We start from the raw sequence: 20236 nt of genomic DNA on the forward strand, positions 1-20236 counted from the left end.
CTACATAAAACACAGGGGAAACAGCAGTAGAGGTAACAGTAGCATCTATTGATTCACCACCATTAGCGAAAATTCAACTACTGAGACATTTCGATGAAGAAGCAAGACTTGAAGCTTAGGTAAATCTCCAGAGTGCCAAAGCTGAATTTGAATCAAGGAAACTTGAGGTAAATTGTGCATTCTTTTTCCAATTCATTTGTCACTCAAATTCTAAGCATTAGTTTTCCATGGTTGCCATAGTTTTAGGCATATGTGCCCACGTCCGTGAAGATAACAATGACTACCTATACCCATGTACATTGACGTTAGAGTAGATGGAGTAAGGAATAAAAGTAACATACTATGTTATGTTCGTAGTGCAAATGTATTGGATTTCTCAATACAGAAATTCACAGTAACATCCATTTTTCACTTGAACAAGAGGAGATGAATGGAGATCAGCAACAAAAGCACAGCATGGCAGAGCAACACCTGAAGACTACAAGAGCATGCAGAGAGAGTGAAGAAGGAAGGGACCTATTCCTTGTATACTCTTCCCACTTGCAATGGCCGCTTCTCATCTTGTTGATCTTGACAACACTAAAAATAATTGAATTCCAACAATCATGAAGCCCTGTCTGCTATACTCTTGCGCCCTGCCCAAGTGCAAGCGCTAGTGTTATGACTTGTTTGTGCCTTTGCAAATAACTTCTTGGTTTATGTTGTCACGTCTATTCTAAGCAATTAAAAATTCGAGAACCCTCCCATGTTACCTATAGTCTTCATTTGGCATCAAGATATATATACTTGTGGCTGCGCTAAGCATTTAGAATACTCCAGATTTATTTGTTGTTGGCTGTTTTGATTCATTAATGTTTCTTAATATGTGGATCATCATTGTGGTTTATGTCATGGTGTGATAATAATTTTGTTTTCTTCATTCTTATTATTTAATTTCAAAATATATATTATATCTATTTGTAAATACTATAATATAAAAATATTTCATTACGATAATGTAAGATTATATTATAATACTATAATATCGTATCAATTACAACATTAATATATATTTATTTTCAATTTTATACTAGTTTAATGTAATGATAATGTATGATTTATTTTATTATTAATTGCTTAAAATATATATTTATGTATTTAGTTATTGTTATATCCAATTGAGAAGGGGGACATCACAATCCACCCTTTCCCAAAAATTGCTTGTCCTTAAGCCATGTGATCTTTGGTGCAACTCCAACCCTTGATATTGGTACTTCCATGCTCCTTGTTATGCATTGCCTTGTCTCACAATGACTCCCAATGCTGTCTCACAATGAATCCCAATGAGTAAACCTTGGAATTTCTTTGAGAGACTTTATCTCATCGTAGACTTCTAAAGTTATTATCTCTTCTTAATAGTGGGGTGCCCTAGTAGTTTTTCCATAATCACAACATAGTAGGGTGCCCTACTAGCAGTTCTCCCTTGACTATTGTGACAGAGTGCCCTCAGTGGTTCTCCCTTAACTACTTGTGCAATAGGGTGCCCTTAACAATTCTCCCTCACTGATAGTAAAATAGGGTGCCCTTACCATAGTTCTCCCTTAATTCTAGCTATAATGGGGGTGCCCTTCATAATTCTCCCTCAACTACAGCTTGGGTCTCTTTTGCAATAGGGTGCCCTAGCAATTCTCCCTTAACCACGGAGCATTAGGGTGCCCTTGTAGCGGTTCTCCCTAACATACTACTGCACTAAGGTGCCCTAGCAATTCTCCCTCAATTGCAGTCTTGGGAAGGTGCTAACAATAGGGTGCCTTGGCAGTTCTCTCTAAATGACATTGCAGTAGAATAACAATTCTTCTTTTTGCCTATTGTAATAGGGTACTCACTTGATTTTCCCTCAATTGCCACTCTTTCCTTTTATCTAAATTGAATATTAATTTCTATTAATAATCAGAAAAAATATTTACATACATATATTGTTCAATATCTATTTTGTTTCTTGAAAGTAAACCTCCCGATTATAGTTGAACTTCCTCAAAATAACAATGATTCCCTATTTTCTCATTCTCTACTTGGATATTGTTGCGAGTCCCTTGATCACACTTTTCTTTCTTGTGTAGAGTTTCTTCCTTGTTCATTTCAAGTGTTGCTTCTATCTTATGGAGTTGACTCTTATTATCACACTTATGTCCTGGTTCCCAAGGGCCTCTACATCTAAAACATATGCCTTTCTTTAATGTGTCCTCTTGTTTTTTGGGCTTCCTTACTCGGGCATTGGTGTCCTCTACTCCGTCTTTATTTGCAAAAATAACATTCTTTTTCTCCATGATCTTTCCTTGATTGTTTGTTTCTATGTTTTGTCCTTGCTGAAAATTCTTAGATCTTTCTTTTAAAGGGTTTGATTCTACCATTCTTGCTTTTTGAATAGCTTCTTCCAAGTTTGAGGTTCAAGTGGTTTTACAGAGTGCCTAGTTGAGTCTTTCAATCCTTCTATAAATATATGAGAGTCTCATTTGGGAAAGGTCTTGAACCACAACTGATAATTCTTGGAATTTGTGAGCTAATTCTTCCACCGTTCCAATTGGTCTGAGTTGAGTTAGTTCTTGGAAATACCATTCAATAGGTTTTGATAGTTTTTATGGTTGAGAAAATGCATAAATAAGACTTTCATTACCAAGAGTAGAAAACTTGGTTTCTAAAGATCAATAGAGTCATACTAAGGTAATAGATCTCAGGTGTTAGAAAAAGTGTGGGCACAATGTAAGACTGTAGACACCACATAGTATAGAAGTGGCCCACCTAATTGCCTTGATGGTACGATCTGCAGGAAAAATGAATACATAGAATGACAAGAACAGGAAAGAAACCACAATTGAAGATGAAGACACAACAATTGAGGATACATCGGTTGAAGCACAGTACTAGAGGAGGTAGATAAACTACTTGTAAAAGTGGGGATGGTACCTCCACCCTCACCAACCCCCTTGGAGGTAGAAGGGGAAGACAAAACTTAAATACAAATTGAGGAAATGGGACCTTCCGAGACAATTTCATTGGAGGACAAAGCAGAAAGACTACTCAAGGAGTTACAAGATATGGAACATACCACCAAGGAAATTATAAAGTAGGCTAAGGGTCAGAATCTGGGGGCCATAGTTAGGGCAGCTGAATCCTTGGTAGCATTCGTGAAGGACTGCCATACAAATTGGAGGTTACTTAAGTAGAGTGGATACAAGCAGGAGGAAATAACTAAAGATTGGACTGCCCGATGCACCATAGCTCTAGACAAGGAACAACCACCTCTCATACACACACTTGCAGAAATGGAGGTAGCATTGGACATACTTGGAACTTCAGTAGGAAAAAGAATTGACAAGACGAGTAGAAAGGGAGTGGAAGCTATAAAATGCTGCTTTAGAAGAAAAGTGGAAGGTAGAAAAAGTTGCTCTGGAAGAAAATGGAAGATAGAGAAAGCTGCTTTGGAAGTGAAAGCAACAACAAAGGCAAAAAAAGATGGATGCATTGCATGTACTGCAAGGAGTTCGTGCCAAGTAGAAGGAGGCTGCTCAATGAGATCTCCTATGTCTCCGAGCCCCAAGTCCAGGGATGTCTTCACAACCTACTTCTTGAAGTCTGATTTTCTTCTTGTAGTACAAAATAAAGTAATGTTGTAATTAGAAATAGTTAAGCTTTGTTGGGAGAGGGTAGTTAGGAAACGAGGGGATGTCTCCATTGGTTTTCCCAACCAACCAACCATTATATAAGATCTTTGGAATATTGATGATGTACTCATGTTTTTGGTAATCAATAAAGTAATGAAATTTCCTTGCCATTTTGGTATTCTGGTATTAGTAATAAATGTCATGTTGGTACAATGGAATCCATGCTATATTGTTCTGGATATTGTGCATTGATAACCATTCTACAATGAGGCTATTATTTTATCACTTAAAGCAATAAAAGAAGGCCTTTATCTAATATACAGTATTTGTGTGCAAATTGATATGTGTTGCTTTTAACAATTGTGTTGCTTGGTCTCCTTATCAATTTGAATTTGTAGATATTGCTTTAACCACGATGGGTTGTTGTGTCTTAATTTGTGCTTACAATCTTGCACCTTCTATGATGGAGGGGATATATGATTCACAATTTTTCTATTACACGTCACTAATTCTCTTTTTTCCATGCCTTGCTCTAGAATGTAATGTCGGTCTTATATACCTTGTATAGATCTCTTGTGAAGAGTTCTAACAGTTGCATCAGAGGCAAATTATAATAAATTGCACCTTTTAAGACGAAGGGTATTGGTAATCAATGATTTATCTATAGGTCACACCCCAATCTAGGATTAGTTATATGCTCTAATTTGCCCTACCACCTATCTATTGATTTGTATGATCTTATTCAATATATTATATCTATTTGTAAATACTGTAATATAATAATATTTAACTATGGTAATGTAAGATTAAATTACAATAATTTAATATTGTATTAATTACAGCATATATATACATACATACATACATATATATATAATTTTATAGTAGCTTAAAGTAAGGATAATGTATAATTTATTATGATTTATTTGATTATCAATTTCATAAAATATATATTTATGTATTTAGTTATTGTTATATCCAATTGAGAAGGGGGACATCACCGAGTTCTTTATAAGGAAGTGTTTGCAACGTGTTTGGTATATTCAAATGCTTAATTGAAATTTATATATGATTCATTTACTTTGAGGTGTGAACTTCTGAGGATAAAAATCATTGGAATTAAAGGTGTGGACAAAAACCCATCCCTTCCTGTGGAGTGTTTGCAAGGCAACATACAATATTGGGCAAATGTTTTTCAACCTTCTTTGGAGACAAATTTGGTCAACTATTCAGAAATAAATATGGACGTTTTACCAGGTTTGAGCAAGGGTTCAAGATGTTACAAGTGTGGTTGTCATTACACCAAAAGATTGACCTTTCGATGCTCAATTCAACTGCTAGATTTATAGAATCCATAGTAGGCAGTCCCTTTTTATGAGTCCTGAGGGGCACACTGACCATTTTGCTGACAATATCCCCCTTAGTGTTACCCGAGGGGATTCAAACTTGTAACCTAGCTTTGATACCACTTGTTACAAGTGTTGTTGCCATTGCACCAAAAGATGGACCTTTCAATGACCAATACAACCACTAGACTTATAGAATCCATAAGAGGTGGTTAGTCCCTTGTCATCAATCCTGAGGGGACCGCTGACCATTTTGCCAACACGAGGCATTTTATTTCATGTCTGAAACTAGGGTTGTAATTCCCAAAGTTCAAAGAATTCATGCCAAACCCGATTTGGATGGGGCAAAAATTTGTTGTAGGTTTTTGGCACTGTTTTGGATCTGGCTTGGAGATAAATTTGGCAGGGTTCACATCAGCACTTGGATGTTAGGGCTTGGAACATTAAAATGAAGGATGAGTTAGTCTCAATTTTGGATTGGACATTTTGATGTAAAGTTTATGCAGTTCGCCTAGGTTTTTATTTATTGTCTAAGGTTCCTTTAACCCTGATTTGTAACAGCATTTAAAGCAGATCTGAGAGCCACATTTGGAGCGGCATTTCTGGTGCATTTTGATCACTTTACATTAGGGTTTCATGCCCTAAACTTACACTAATCCTAGGAGGACGGGTTCATCATTTGTTATGCAGTTTTCCATGATTTGGTATGTTTAAAAACTTTAAAACTATTTATTTTGGGATTGCAACATTTATGGGCATGATTGCCATGTTTTGCCCATGTTTGGATGTACTTTCGGACTTCTATATTCTGGTTTATGACAGCAAAGTTATCTCCTAAATGTCAGTCTTGTCGTGTGCATTCTTCTTCATACATTGTGTATCTCATGTTGTATTCCACCTCTAATATTGGGCAATCCTTTTGGCATAATAATTTGATGGGTTTTGATATTATATATTGGCCGTTATAAGTGTGATCAGTCTGAAAGTAGTAAATTATTGTCATATCCCCTTGTTTAAACCCTAACTGCATAATCCATGTTTTTGAAATAGAATCTAACAATAAATAATAATTAAATAATAGAATCTTATTAGATAAAGAATAATAATAAAATAGAATTTAAGAAATAAAATTAATAAAATCTATTAATATATTTAATAAATAAATAAATAACAAGTAACAAATAATATAAATCTAATGGAATATATATAATATTCTCGTCTAATATATATTTATTATACTTACTAAATATTGTCATAATATAATATAATATTTATTTTAGTGATATATATATATATATATATATATATATTTCATTCGATATGTTAATCCTGAAACTTCTTATATATATTGAATATATTTCAAGAAATAATGAAATTTAAGTCTCTGATTGGGAAGTCCGACCAAGGAGTGTCAAGACCTTTCTCACACAGACATACAAAGGGAGTTGAATCTGGATTCAGCAGGGGAGGTGGAAAAAGAAAGAGCAGCGGATGAAAAGATAAGAATAGAGCCACCCATTAGTAGAGCACGGCACATGAATACCAGCAAACGAGAGACTGGAAGACAGAGTGTTGAAAAGGATAAGCAATCAACAAGTTAGGAGAAAACGATATATAATTAGTTTGATATGAATAACATATCCAATGATGGGTGATGACTTTGTTGATCATGGCTTCCTGTCCAGTTATCACAAAGTGAAAAAGGAAGACTCTCCTATGTGTGGGCATGAGTGTATCCTTCAGCGGTGAAACTGCAAATCATTCTGTATAAAACAATCATGAGAGTCTTAAGAGAAAACAGTGAGAAACAGCTGTTGGAAGGAGAATAATTTGTGGCTGTGGTTGCAAGTAAGAGTTTTTGGGTTGCAAGAAAGGTTCAATTCATATTGTGGCTAGGAGTCCCTGAAATCATATTGTGGCACATTCAGATGATACTATTTGCAGCAGTGATTCATTGTAATTGCTGTCATCAAGCAATCTTTTATTGGTTTGGCCAGTGGTCAGGTGCGTGGAATATCTGTTCTTATTTTCTACCTCATATCCTTTGTAGATTGCTCGAGTTGAGCAGCAGCCTCATTGCCTTATGCACATAATTACAAATGCTAAAATCAGAAACATAGATCAAATCATTACTCAGGACAGGTCCTCTATCCTTTCATAGAAAAATCTACAACCATTTCACTGTGTAGTTACTCTGAGGGTCAGAATTCATTCATTCATAGCCTATTCTAAGTCATCAATATTGAACAGAAGCTTAGAGGATTCCCTTTTGAGAGCAGTAATGAAGTGGTCAGCACTGAATAGCAGAATAAGAAGACAACCAAATAATAATAAAAGACATGATTGCAGAGATATTGAGGGAAGGAAAATTCTGAGATACATGAATATATACCGTAAACAGCATATCAGATTTATATATGGACTAAAGACAAGAGATATCTCATTCATTGTAACTCTTCATTCATGAAACACAATGTAAGAATGCAGTGAGATTACTTACAAGTAGAAATAGCAGCAAGAAACATCAGCAATTTCCATAAAACAATAACAGCAGTTAAAGGTTGAAAAACAGGTGCATTGATTATAAGAAGAATACAAATTAATCCTCCTTTACTTTTTTGGGATCAACATTGTATGGGAATTGATATTCAATTGTAGCAGTGAACAAGATTTGGGGATATAGCAACAAATAAAGTCAAAGCATATAACCGATTAGGAATACCCTATCATAGGAAACTGGAATTTCTTATTTGAGCCAGTGTATAAAACTTGCAGATCACCATCCATAGTTGAAGTAAGAAATTAGAAGGAAACAACAAGGACAAAATAAGGATTGATTTCAAGTGGGGACATTACAATCAGAAAAATCAGAAATTAGGATGGAAATAAAAAATATTCTATTTGGGGATCATACACCTTTTGGCATATAGCTATGCATTTCTGAATATTCATATGATATAAATTAAATCTTGATGGATAGAAACCGTTGCCTACATGAAAGCCATTTAGACTAAGCAAACCAAAAATTGGTAATCATCAATTATGCAGTTTCATTTTAGATTTGTGATTAATCACTGATTAAAATTTCATGGTTAACAAAATGTTGGAATTTCAGATTGATGCATGTTTAAATTGACATTTAGCATTCTAAGTTTTCACCAATTCATGGAAAATTGTGCAGCTCAGCTTGTATGAGGACTTGGCAGGGGCATGGGTATCTTTAAAACATGGATGGCTGAAGACACGCCCATTTGGAATGGATTTGGTGAATGCTCTTGGAGGCCAAAAGCTCTTTACCTATTGTGCACGTAAGTAATAGAGTTTTATTATACATATGAACAACATTACCTCTTTTACATTTTTGGTTTTCTTTTAATCATCATTGTAGATAGAGAAATCATGGATCATCATTACATTGATTCTGAAGTATATGCATGATTCAATATGAATTGTGGTTAATTGTTTTGATTGGTAAGTTTGTTATACTCAATCTAAAACTTGCTTGTGTTGCATAAGAACTTTTGTCCTCGGTAAATCTATCATTAATGGGTCAATTGTATAGCAAAATCAGAAATAGTTCTTCCCACTCATGTGACGAGATTGTCATGCTGAAATACGAAAAAAATGTATTGACAAACTTTGTAGCTTATCCACAAACTTTAATTTTAACTTATTAAACTATAGTTAATAACTTATTTTTATAATTTAAATAAGTATCAATAGTATTGTTTTTTAACTACTTCTGTTTGTGGGTTTTGGGGCCTCTTCTAATCTGCTTTACCCTAATAAAAAACTACCTCTGTTCGCAAGGATCCCAAGGTTGACACTAATTCAAATGAAATATCAAAGGTATTAAGGCTTTCTTTGGAGGAAGGATGTATAAAGATGAACTTTGATGAGAGCTTTATAGGTAAGGTAGGGCAATATGGTGTTGGTTGTATCTTTAAAAATCGTAAGAGCGAGAAGATTAGAAGATTTTTCATTAAGCTTTTAGTGGGTACCAACAAAAAAATAATTATTGAAGGGGACTCTCTTCTAATGTTCAATGCAATTCGAAATGGGAGGTTTAGGAATTGGAAACATATCAATGTAGTGCAAAGCTGTATGGAGTTGTCAAAAAAGTTTGTAGAGATTTTTGTTTTCCAAGTATATCGTGAAGCAATCAAGGAGGCAGGTTCTTTGGACAACTTGGTGATGGACATAGAGAGTATGATGGTGGTGATAGAGTGCTCTCTCATATAAGAGGAGTAAAATATTGATTTGCATAACCAAGGTGATCCTTCAACACTTTATGGTTTACATTGCTAAGCTTAACGATTGGCATCTTGTTGAAGGCATTTCATGTGTACTCTATTATCAATAGTGATAATGAATGATTGTGGACTATGGGTTGTCAACAACTTTCATAGGGGTAGGGGATTGTGCAAAAGAAGCATGCATATTATGGTGTGTAAAGTCACCTTCCTAATTTGCCCTAAATCACAATTGTAGAAAATTAGGGTTAGAGTTACAACTTACCAAGTAAATTCTTATTTAGATATTGTTATCTTGGATTTGAATCTTGAAATCATAAGTAACAAATATACATGCACACACACATATTCAATTATTAGAGTTTGATAAGATCACATCCTAATCATGAATTATCAACAATATTCCATAAGCATATTAGAGATTGGAGGAAACCTTATAGGTCCACCTGAAGCCATTTCTACACTAAGCCCAAGAGTGTATGTTTGCCAGAGTTCTCTTTGCTTACTTAATGGTTTTCGTGTACTTTCTTTTCCTATCAATTTCTCATCCACGCGAAGACTCTTTCCATCTTGCGGAGTTGAGTGAAGTTCGTAAGAGGGTTTCTAAGGCCTATGTAAGTGCCTTTTTGTCCCAAGGAGCTAGTTTATGGTAAACTCTAGGATGACCTCTTAGATGACCCTCTTATACCTTGATGTTATAGCTCAGGACCTTCCAATGAGATGGGTTGCAGACAATCAAGCATATCCTATACTCTATCATGAATATTTACTTAAGCATTATCTATTTGAGTGATGCAACAAATTGGTACTCAAATAGAGTGGGTGAAACAAATATACAAAGAGGGCTAGGAGATCTGGATGTTTGTGACGAACCACTATATTTCATAATCAATATTCATATCTTTCTTTAGATTTGAGTTGTTGAAGGTAAATACTGAATTTAATTCTATTTTGTCATGTTCTTTTGACAATTTGTGTATAAATTTACTTAATGTTAATTATTTTTAATGTGTTATTTACATATTGATATTGTTATTAACTTAGGTTGCTAAGACCTGAATTTCATCTCATACTATTGTTATGAGACAACTTTTCAAGGTGAGAGTGGCATTGGGTCAAATGGTTATTTGCAACAAATGGGGTGTATAAAAGCTTCACATTTAGAGCGGGCCCAAAATGTTGTCATGTCCCCTTTTTCTCCTCCAATAGAATTTATTAATAAATGATAAAATGGTTTAATAATAAATAAATTACAACTTATTGAAATAAATTTAATGTTAAATATAATAAGACAAATAAATGAAGTTTCTTGCACTGTTCGATTTCTGTAGCACTCGAGATCCTCAAACGAGCTCTCCACAAGGAAAATATATGTTTTTATTCAATCCTAAAATCTGCTTTCTCATTGTACCGTAAGACTTCTTTGTAAATTTTCCTTCCATCGTGAAAATGCACGATGCAAGAGGTGTCATCTTTCGTAACAAATAATGAAAATTTTATTGGTTCACAGTTTAAATCATTTATGATTATTGAGGTAACATAATCATATGTGATAAACAACAATAGTTCTGCCAAGCCTGATTATTCAAACTGGTCAAGTCTCACGATAACAAATGGTAATTATTCTGTCAAATCCGATTCATATATTGGCTGTCTTATGGTAATTATTCTATCAAGTCTGCTTCATATATTATCTTGGTATATATTGCTGATAAAATACGGATCGACCGATAAAGTTGCAAGGATATGCAAATGCAAATAGGATGCAAGACAACAATGACCATGATATGGATGAAGGTTGATGGTATGAATTGTTATGAGAATAGTGCAATATGAGATATGTTGCAATGGTATGAATATAATTATGCAATTACATCAGGATGGATGTGACTGATGTGGCTATGCATCCATCATGTATGTATGTATGACAATTATGTTATCCATATGTATATGATGGCATGTCTAGATGGATGCACGTATGTTGATTGCATTGCATATGATATCAATGTGGTACACAACATGATGGTGATCCCATGATGATGGTTGTAGAAAACGATCATCAAGCCATCGGTCCATTAGACAGCTCACTAGCTATGGTGGTATAGACAAGTGAGGTCACTTGTACATATCATCAGAGCTATGGTGTCTACATGGTGGACAGATGCCTTGGTGATATAAGCTCCATCTATCACTAGATCAAGTCTAAGCTATAAGATAAGATAAGATAAGACAACTTTATTAATGTCCAACAAAAGACCACAGAGGGTCCATGAGACTGCTGCTATAAAGCAGGATGCCAATGCATAGGAGCACCAAATGGTTTCTGAAGAAGGAACAAAACAACAAAAATGAGAAGCCACAACCAACCAATTACTTGGGGCCGACTAGCTGCTTTGAGCAACCGAGAAGAAGTCCAGTGCCAAAGGAAAGGCCCCAGCGTGAAGCGAGATCCCAAGCTGTCTTTGCAGACCTCTGGACTTAGAGGAAGAAAGAAGTCCACTGCTAATGTAAAGGTTCTGCGAAGTCTCACAGATCTCAAAAGTCCAGTAAGAGGGTCAACAGGCATCTTGGTGCTACGAGTAGGAGAGACCGCCACAAAAAAAGAGATGATGAGCTGATCAGAGTGTGATCTCGTGGGGATATGAAAATACAAATTATTTAACAAAATGAGGTATGCTTCTTTCCTTTCATAGTTTTTTACACATTGTTTCTTCTGTCCTAATAGTGGGATATCGCAGATGTTCATTGGAATCGTGAACATAGACTTATATGATATGGCTTATTTGTGAACTATCAATTAGCATTTATTATTTAATATCTATCTTTGGCATTTGGCATTGATCAATGATGAAGTTTCGGAAATGATTTAACTCTGTATAAATCTTTAATTTTTTATACATGCATGCATACCCAAACACATCAAACCCCCCCCCCGTTCCCACACAAATAAAAATCACATCTCCATATATCAAGTTCTCATACCCACGTCTGCATCCAGATTCAATTTCATAAACAATGTTTATATATACTACAATTGCTTGGGAGATGGAAAAATGCTGAAAATGACAGATCTGATATAATATCAGGCTGTCAATCTGAAGATAAATTCCTTTGAATGCTCATCAGTCTCTATGAATCAATCATATAACTTTGTGTTCTTGTGCCACCTACTTCAATATTCCTTGGCAATTGTGTGGATGAAATGTTCGCCAAATATACTTGATTGATTGGACAATGTCTTTACACTTAATTGGTGAAAGGGTCATCACCTTTCATAAGACTTGAGTTTCCACTTTCCATTGTTGTAATAACCCACACCTTTACTTTTCTAGAATTTTAGATTTTCCCTTTACTTCTCAATGATTTACTATTCAGACATTTTGTCAAGCAGTTTGCAAGCATATTTCAGGTTAACAGAATTTTGAATAGTTCGAAAAATGCACATTCATACCATAACAATACAAACTGGTTATCTATACTAAACATATGATTCTAAACTTTGCAATGGAAATATTTATTATGTATAATGCTCAAATCTGAAAAGCTACAATAACCTCGATCAATTAAAAGAGTAATGGGGACCTGGTTTGCTGAATAAGAATGGTATGTTGTAACTCTTCCACCACCAAATATAAATATGCATTAGTCTCCAAGAAATTCCTGATACAGGTGCACAACTGCTACTTGTAAGATTACACCATATAGAATGCATAGAAGGATGTTATAGTTTCAACCATAGATAGAAATGTTTGTGTTCTTGTGCCACCTACTTCGATATTCCTTGGCAATTGTGCGGATGAAATGTTTGCCAAATATACTTGATTGATTGGATAATGTCTTTACACTTAATTGGTGAAAGGGTCATCACCTTTCATAAGACTTGAGTTTCCACTTTCCGTTGTTGTAATAACCCACATCTTTACTCTTCTAGAATTTTAGCTTTTCCCTTTAGTTCTCAATGATTTACTATTCAGACATTGTGTCAAACAGTTTGCAAGCATATTTCAGGTTAACAGAATTTTAAATAGTTTGAAAAATGCACATTCATACCATAACAATACAAACTGGACTTATATACTAAACATATGATTCTAAGCTTTGCAATGGAAATATTTATTAAGTATAATGCTCAAATCTGAAAAGCAATAATAGCCTCGATCAATTAAATAAGTAATGGGAACCTGATTTGCTGAATAAGAATGGTATGTTGTAACTCTTCCACCACCATATATAAATATGCATTAGTCTCCAAGAAATTCCTGATACAGGTGCACAACTGCTACTTGTAAGATTACACCAAATAGAATGCATAGAAGGATGTTATAGTTTCAACCATAGATAGAAAGACTGTGATAAACTGAGCTAGGCTTCTAGAGTCTTTTTGCATCTATACTCTGACTCAACAGAGTCAGGCTGAGTCCTAGCTGACTCGCCGACTCCCATGGCCTGGACTCTACTGTGTCAGTCAACCACTAAGTTGGTTGTGCAGTTACCTTTTGTTGTTTAACCTATTGAGTCATAAAGTTTGTGGATTTTCAAAGGGTCGTGCATCATTGACCAGACTATACCATGCATAGATGTGCATGTGAAGGGGGAAGATGAATTGCTTGCTTTCTTCCTGTTGTTTGAAGTGGTTCAGAGGCACCTTTATCAGGGTAAATCATAATTTAAACTTCGGCATAAACTTAGTACCTTTGCAAGTTATTTTGGAAGTTCATAAAGCTGTAATATATAGTGGCGAAAAAGTATTCAATTATAGGCTTGTTAATGTCTGATTTTAATTATCAGTTTGATAAAGTGATTTTCTAGTGTGTTTAGAACTTTAGAGGAGGTTTGAGAGTGTATCTCAACAGTTGTTAGTTTGGTTATCTTGGTGTGCTTTTAGAAAGGGGTTCTTAGGTGCCAACAATGTGTTTCATTTCAGTTTCAGTCTGTTATGAGCAAATTAGAATTCCATCAAACTTGCAATCAGCTACTTGGATCATCTTTGAGCCTTAGTCTTCTAGACTCTAGCTTTTCTTTTTATATATGTTCTGAACTTTTGATTCCATGGATTTCATATTCTATGAATATTGTAGACATTTGATAGTGGCGCTATTTATATTTCTAATGTGTTATTTAGTTTAACTTATTTACTTTAGAAATTTGCATTTATACTTATTTGATCAATGTAAACTTGTGTGTGCATCCAAAGTAGCTTCAACTCATCTCAATTATTTTGTTTTTGATGCTAATTGCTTAACTGATGCATGAAAAAGTTATAAATCCTTAAAAATCTTTGAATTTTGCCAAGTCCCCAGATGCCAAGACTGATTCCAAGTAAAAAATCAGCTTACCGAGTCCGAGTCTTTTAACTCCGCTAATGTGATCGACTAATGTCAGAGCAGCCAGGGTGTAAGAGCAATCTTGTGTCACCCAAAAATATTGTCTAGTCTTTCAATAAGGTCTATCTTTGTGCGGAGTTACTATTTCTAAAAATTTACTATTTTTAGTAAACTATCTTCCTTGGAGGTTCACTTTAGTTATATCAGCCCACCAGTAATGTTTTATTGCAAAATCAAGCCTAATTTTGAAGATATTGATTTTTTTTGATTTTGACAGAAGGGTACATAAATGTTGAAATCAGTTTTGAATGCTTTAGAGGCTTTTAAAGGGGGTCAAACTTAGGCATGAGTGGTTCTTTGAGCACTTTGCACTATTTTCAAAATGGGGTTATAATAGCCAATTGGGTCGATAAGTGAAGAGTTATAGTCTTTGGAAGTTGCACTATTTAAAATAGAAAAATAGAATTTCTTCAAAACTCATTTGAGATCCAAAAGTTGTTAAAGGCCTATTCTAATGTAAGAAAAGATAAATAATAGAATTTTAGAGATGGTCGGCTTCAAAATTAGGGTTTAAAATTTCTAGAACCTTCATGGGTCGTTAAAAACCACCTATATAAAGAAGGCACATAGGGTTATTTGGGGTAGTTTTGATGATATATATGGTAGCTTTGACTTGTAGATCATTGTAGAGAAAATGCCCATGTGGCTATAGCATGTCATATTTTTGAATGTTGTAATGTCATTTCATTCCAGATAATAGAGAGCAAATTTCATGTTCGTGCAATTTGTTGTTTATTTCTATATTCTATTGTGTATTGTGATGTTAAGGGGAGTACCCGTCATCAAGTGGTATCAAAGGAGTTCTTGAGTGTGTAGACATATCTCCAAACGTGAGGCAATTGGCAGTAGGATTGTGGTTGTGGGTATGCATGATAAGTGTGAAAAATGCCTCCGTGAAGGAACGATTACGGAAGAGTTGTAGGTGTGATAGAAGAGGGTTTTAGTGTGTAGACATATCGCTGAACGTGAGGCAATTGGCACTAGGATTGTGGTTGTGGGTATGCGTGATAAGTGCAAAAAATGCCTCCATGAAGGAACCATGGTGGAAGAGTTGTAGGTGTGATAGAAGAGGGTTTTAGAACCCTCCAGAGACAAGTGCAAGCATTGGAAGAGGAGTTGATATTAGGGCAAGAAATGAGAGTGAGGATGAATTCGTAGAAGGATAAGTTGAAGAAGAGCAACCAGAAGCAGTTAAGCCCTAAGGAAGATAGGTTTTTGAGGGTTATTTCTAGAATGGGAAAGAGACCTAAGATTAAAGTTCCACATTTTCTGGGAATTTGAATCCAAAAGAACTAATTGATTGGATCAATGATATAGAAGAGTATATCAAGTATAACGAAGTAGAGGATTTGGAGAGGGTTAAATTTGCAAAGCTCAAGCTAAGAGATCATGCCAAGATTTGGTGAAAAGAGGTATGGTTAAAAAGAAATAGAAGGTGAAAGGAGAAGATTAAAAAATGGGATCGAATGGTGGAAAATTTTGAAGAGAGCTCATTCTTGTTGACTGTGATTTTGATTTGCTGAAAAAATGCAAGGGTTGAAGCAAGCAACCCTTATAATAACCTCTCCTCTCACTACAGACAATTGACATCTTGTCCTTTCGGGAATACGTGGCTACTACAAGTTAGAAAGTGAAATCGTTGACATTGTCGACAATCTCACGGCTCATTGGCTTTTAACGTTGGCTTCATAAACTCACGATGAACTCCTTTTGATAGTTTTCTCTAACAATCCTTCCATTACTGCTTTGTTGATTCTGATAATTAATCCAGTTTCATGATTGTACAGACACGACAATGAATGCACTGGATATATGTTAGAGTATACCGCTTTGCATTCCACTAGGCCACTGGAAATTGACGAGAAGGTGATAGGAAGACCGTCTTTGATAACTTACTCAACTTCAATTATTTACCTCTCACTTCCGCTAGGTTAGTTTTTCTGACAAAAGGAATAGGCCTCTTCTGCAATTTGAAATTTTTTTTTCAATATAGTCTCTGATGCCTCCTTTCATCCTTTGCACCATTTTTAATTTGAAGTATTCGGGTGTAACCCGTGAACCACCTTGAAACTGCTTTTTAAATTAAATGATTAACTCAAACACATTATTTAATTAATTAATATTAGTTCATTGGAACTTAAGACTAATATGAAATTATTGATATAGCATGCGTATATGTTTTATAGAAATGATTCTTGAGGGACATTACACCAACACCCAAGTTCTTGGTTTTTGTACTTGTACATGTGCCCATACTGGCACTGGCAACTTAGGCCTTGTTCTCATTCACTGCATCAAGTGAAAAGTGTGTGTCAAATTTTTAAAGCCAAGCTGGTGCAATGCATATTCTGAAACCATCAAAGGTAAGAATGGATAACTTACCCAACCTATTTTGTAGATGCAAATTAGTTCTTACCTTCTACCTCAATTTTGATTACATTTTTGTAAAGTTTGTCCTAGTGATCAGAGGAATGGTTTGCAAACCCTTTATTCACCTTTCAAGTTCTTTGCATGAAGAAACCGTTTTAAGGAGATTCATTAGAGTTATACACTCATTCAGATCTGTTTATACACTGATTTAGATCTGTAGAAAGGGTTGCTCACATTCTTTTCTTCCTAAGTCATCGAAAGATGTTTAGACTGATGCACATGATTCTCATTGTCGAGAGCAAATACTACCAAAAGTTACAAAATTTTATACAACTATTACGATCAGGCTCACCAATATACCATACCACAATGTTATCCTAATGGAGACGAGGAACAGTTTTATTTTATTAATATTACCAAAACATGAATGTGCAATGTTCAAGTATCAATTTGCTTACAAAGGGGTCGGTTGGTTAGAAACCAACCGATACACTCCCGCTTCTTAACTACCTTCTAACACAAGTATTAAATACTTAAATTACCCAACGCCGACTACAAACCAATTGCCGACTACATATATCCCCCCCAAAAAAAGAGTTGTCTTCCAGACGATGACTAAAACAACTGAGAAATGTGTCAAGAAGAAGGATTGGGGGACATCCTTGGACTCGGAGTGCCTCGCAAGCGTTGCAGCTCCCACTTCGCTGTCTTCTGTTTGGTATGAACACCCTAAAGTACCCGCAAAGTATCCATCTTTTTAGTTTTGGCCGCTGCCAACTTGCCTTCCAACTTAGCTCGCTCCAACTACCAACCTGTTAACAGAGTAGTCTTTTTTGCCTGTACTTGCTTATGAAGACGTTTGTCCCGCTAGGCTTCCAGAAAAACAACCCGGAAAGCAGTTTCCATAGTAGCCAGAGAGGCCATGAGAGGAGAGGAAGCAACCTGGGTCTAAGAAATGATAGAACAGCTGGTCCAAGCAGTGGCAATATCTTCTTGGTTGTATTTACTTTGTTCTAAGAGACCCCAATCTGTGTAGCAGTTAGCTCGCATGAACTAGGCTAATGTTGTAGCGGCGATGAGTACACCTCCATGTTATAGGACTGCGCATGCCGAAGGAGGTCTTGGGTAGAATGCTCCATAGCCCATAACTCTATAAGAAATCCTTCTGCCTAAGCTGCAAAAGAAGCTAGAACCAAAGGTTTCTCATGCTCGCTCTATATCTCCATTGGCCCCTCAAGCCGCAAGGGCACAGGGGATATTTGTGAATTCAACAGACAGTCGAGACCTCAACCAGTTTATGTGGCTCAAGGATCAACGTCTGTAGAACAACAAACTCAAAGGAGTCATGGTCCGGTGAACAATAAAGAAAAGGTGAAGAAAGAAGAGGCTGCTCAACCAATAAATTCCGGAGTGAAGCCAAAGCAAGTGCATAAGACGCCCGTAGTGTATTATCAGGGAAAAGATGAGCTAGCCCCATTCTTGCTATTAGTAAGGATGTTTGGGAAATTGCTTGACAATTGCTTGATAGATTCAGAGGCATCAAGTAACGTCATGGCTTTGAACATTTGCAGAAGATTAGGAATCGCGCCTTTGGGATCAAACAGAAGGGTTACTCAACTGGATAAGATAGAAGTGCCGGTAGTGGGTGAGCTACACAATATACACATGCAACTGGCATCCGATCCAAGAATGGAACATATGGTAGACATTTTAGTGGTAGATGTGGCCGATACTTATGGATTGGTCCTAAGTAGAGACTGGGCTAGAAGACTGAATGGATATATGGCAACGAACATCTCTCACATGTGGCTCCCATGGAAAGGACTAGCCAACCATATCAGGATCGATAGTACCCCAAGGTTGAGATTGACAATCATAGAAAATGGGGAATCAAATGAAGTATTGTTCGTGGAAACAAACATGAGCACCTATAGACCGAAGAAGGCAGAAGTGTTGACTATGAACATCATAAGCGAAGGAAAGGATTCCATCGAGATCCTGATTGAGTCAGATCCAGATGCTTCATCCGATGAGGGCGAAGGCATGTTTGAAAGCTTCAAAAACTTTGTGACTAGAACAGTGTAGCAAGGAATGGAGTCGGGTAACCGAACACCGGTGAAGAACTTATTATTACCCAACTGGTGCAGAATTCACAATGCATTCCACTCGGAGTTATCTTGCTCCTTGTGTACAGTAGCCTTAGAACAAGTTTAAAAGAGAATCCCAAGGGCTCTAAAATGAGAAGATCAACATGGTAAACAAAAAGTTGAGATTCAACAAGTTGATGAAGCAGAAAGTAGTGTGATGGGTGAAATAAAGAACCAAATTACACCACCCAATGCGGAAATAAAAGAAGATGAGGAAACAGATGAGTCGAAGAATTTACAAGGGGAGAAGTATCAAGAAAGTAATAGAGTATGGACTCTAAGGTTCAATGGCTCCAAAACTAAGTAAGGAGCTAGAGTCGGATTTGAGTTAGTTAGCCCAACGGGGGAAACTTATTTGGAGGAACATAGATTACAATTCCCATGCACCAACAACATAGCAGAGTATGAAGCATTGATTCTAGGCTTGTTGTGTGCTATCAAGAAAGGTGCCAAAATACTTAATGTGCTCAGGGACTCATATCTAGTAATTGAGCAGATAAAGCAGAAGTTCGCTTGCCATGACAAAAGGTTGAAGAGATATAGAAATCGAGTTTGGAATTTGATAGAAAGCTTTGATGCCTTCAATATCAAGTTTACCTATAGAGCAAACAATCAGGTGGCAAATGCCCTCACACAAATTGCGAGCTCACTAGCACCAATTAAGTTGGATGGCTTGAAGAAGTTTAGAGTTGAATTGGCATCGGTCCCATCAGTACCAGACAATTTCAAGAACTTCTAGGTGTTCAAAGATGATAGACATATCCTCAAGTTCTTGACTAACTCAAATGTCTTTACTGCACAAATCATTGATGGCAAAGTGGGTGAAGAAGCAGAAATCGACATTGAAGGAGTGATGAGCCTAAAGACCAACACTATTCCAAAGGGAATGATTGAATTGGAAAGAATATTCGATGTGGACCAATTTCACAAAACACAATATCAACCTATGAGAGGTGATGAGTGTGAAAAAGTTAATTTGGGAATAGAGCATTGTCCCAAAATTGTCCATATTGGGAAACTTTGTAGACCTAAAGAGAAGGCAGACATATTGAATTTGATGAGGGAATTCCTTGACGGGATTTCTTGGGGATATGA

At 35.9% G+C, this 20236-nt stretch overlaps 1 pseudogene across 1 annotated transcript in view; it reads left to right on the forward strand.

Annotated features, from left to right (window-relative positions):
• Window positions 1–20236, forward strand: part of LOC149568247 (bifunctional fucokinase/GDP-fucose pyrophosphorylase-like) — a 106859-nt pseudogene that overhangs the window by 58950 nt on the left and 27673 nt on the right. Inside the window, exon 4 of the transcript XR_016362528.1 lies at window positions 8169–8295. The product of XR_016362528.1 is annotated as a bifunctional fucokinase/GDP-fucose pyrophosphorylase-like (transcript). The remainder of the gene's footprint in view (window positions 1–8168; window positions 8296–20236) is intronic.

This window comes from Cupressus sempervirens, chromosome 3 (assembly GCF_028749045.1).
Source record: "Cupressus sempervirens isolate cs-2001-9-10 chromosome 3, ASM2874904v1, whole genome shotgun sequence".
Taxonomy (NCBI): domain Eukaryota; kingdom Viridiplantae; phylum Streptophyta; class Pinopsida; order Cupressales; family Cupressaceae; genus Cupressus; species Cupressus sempervirens.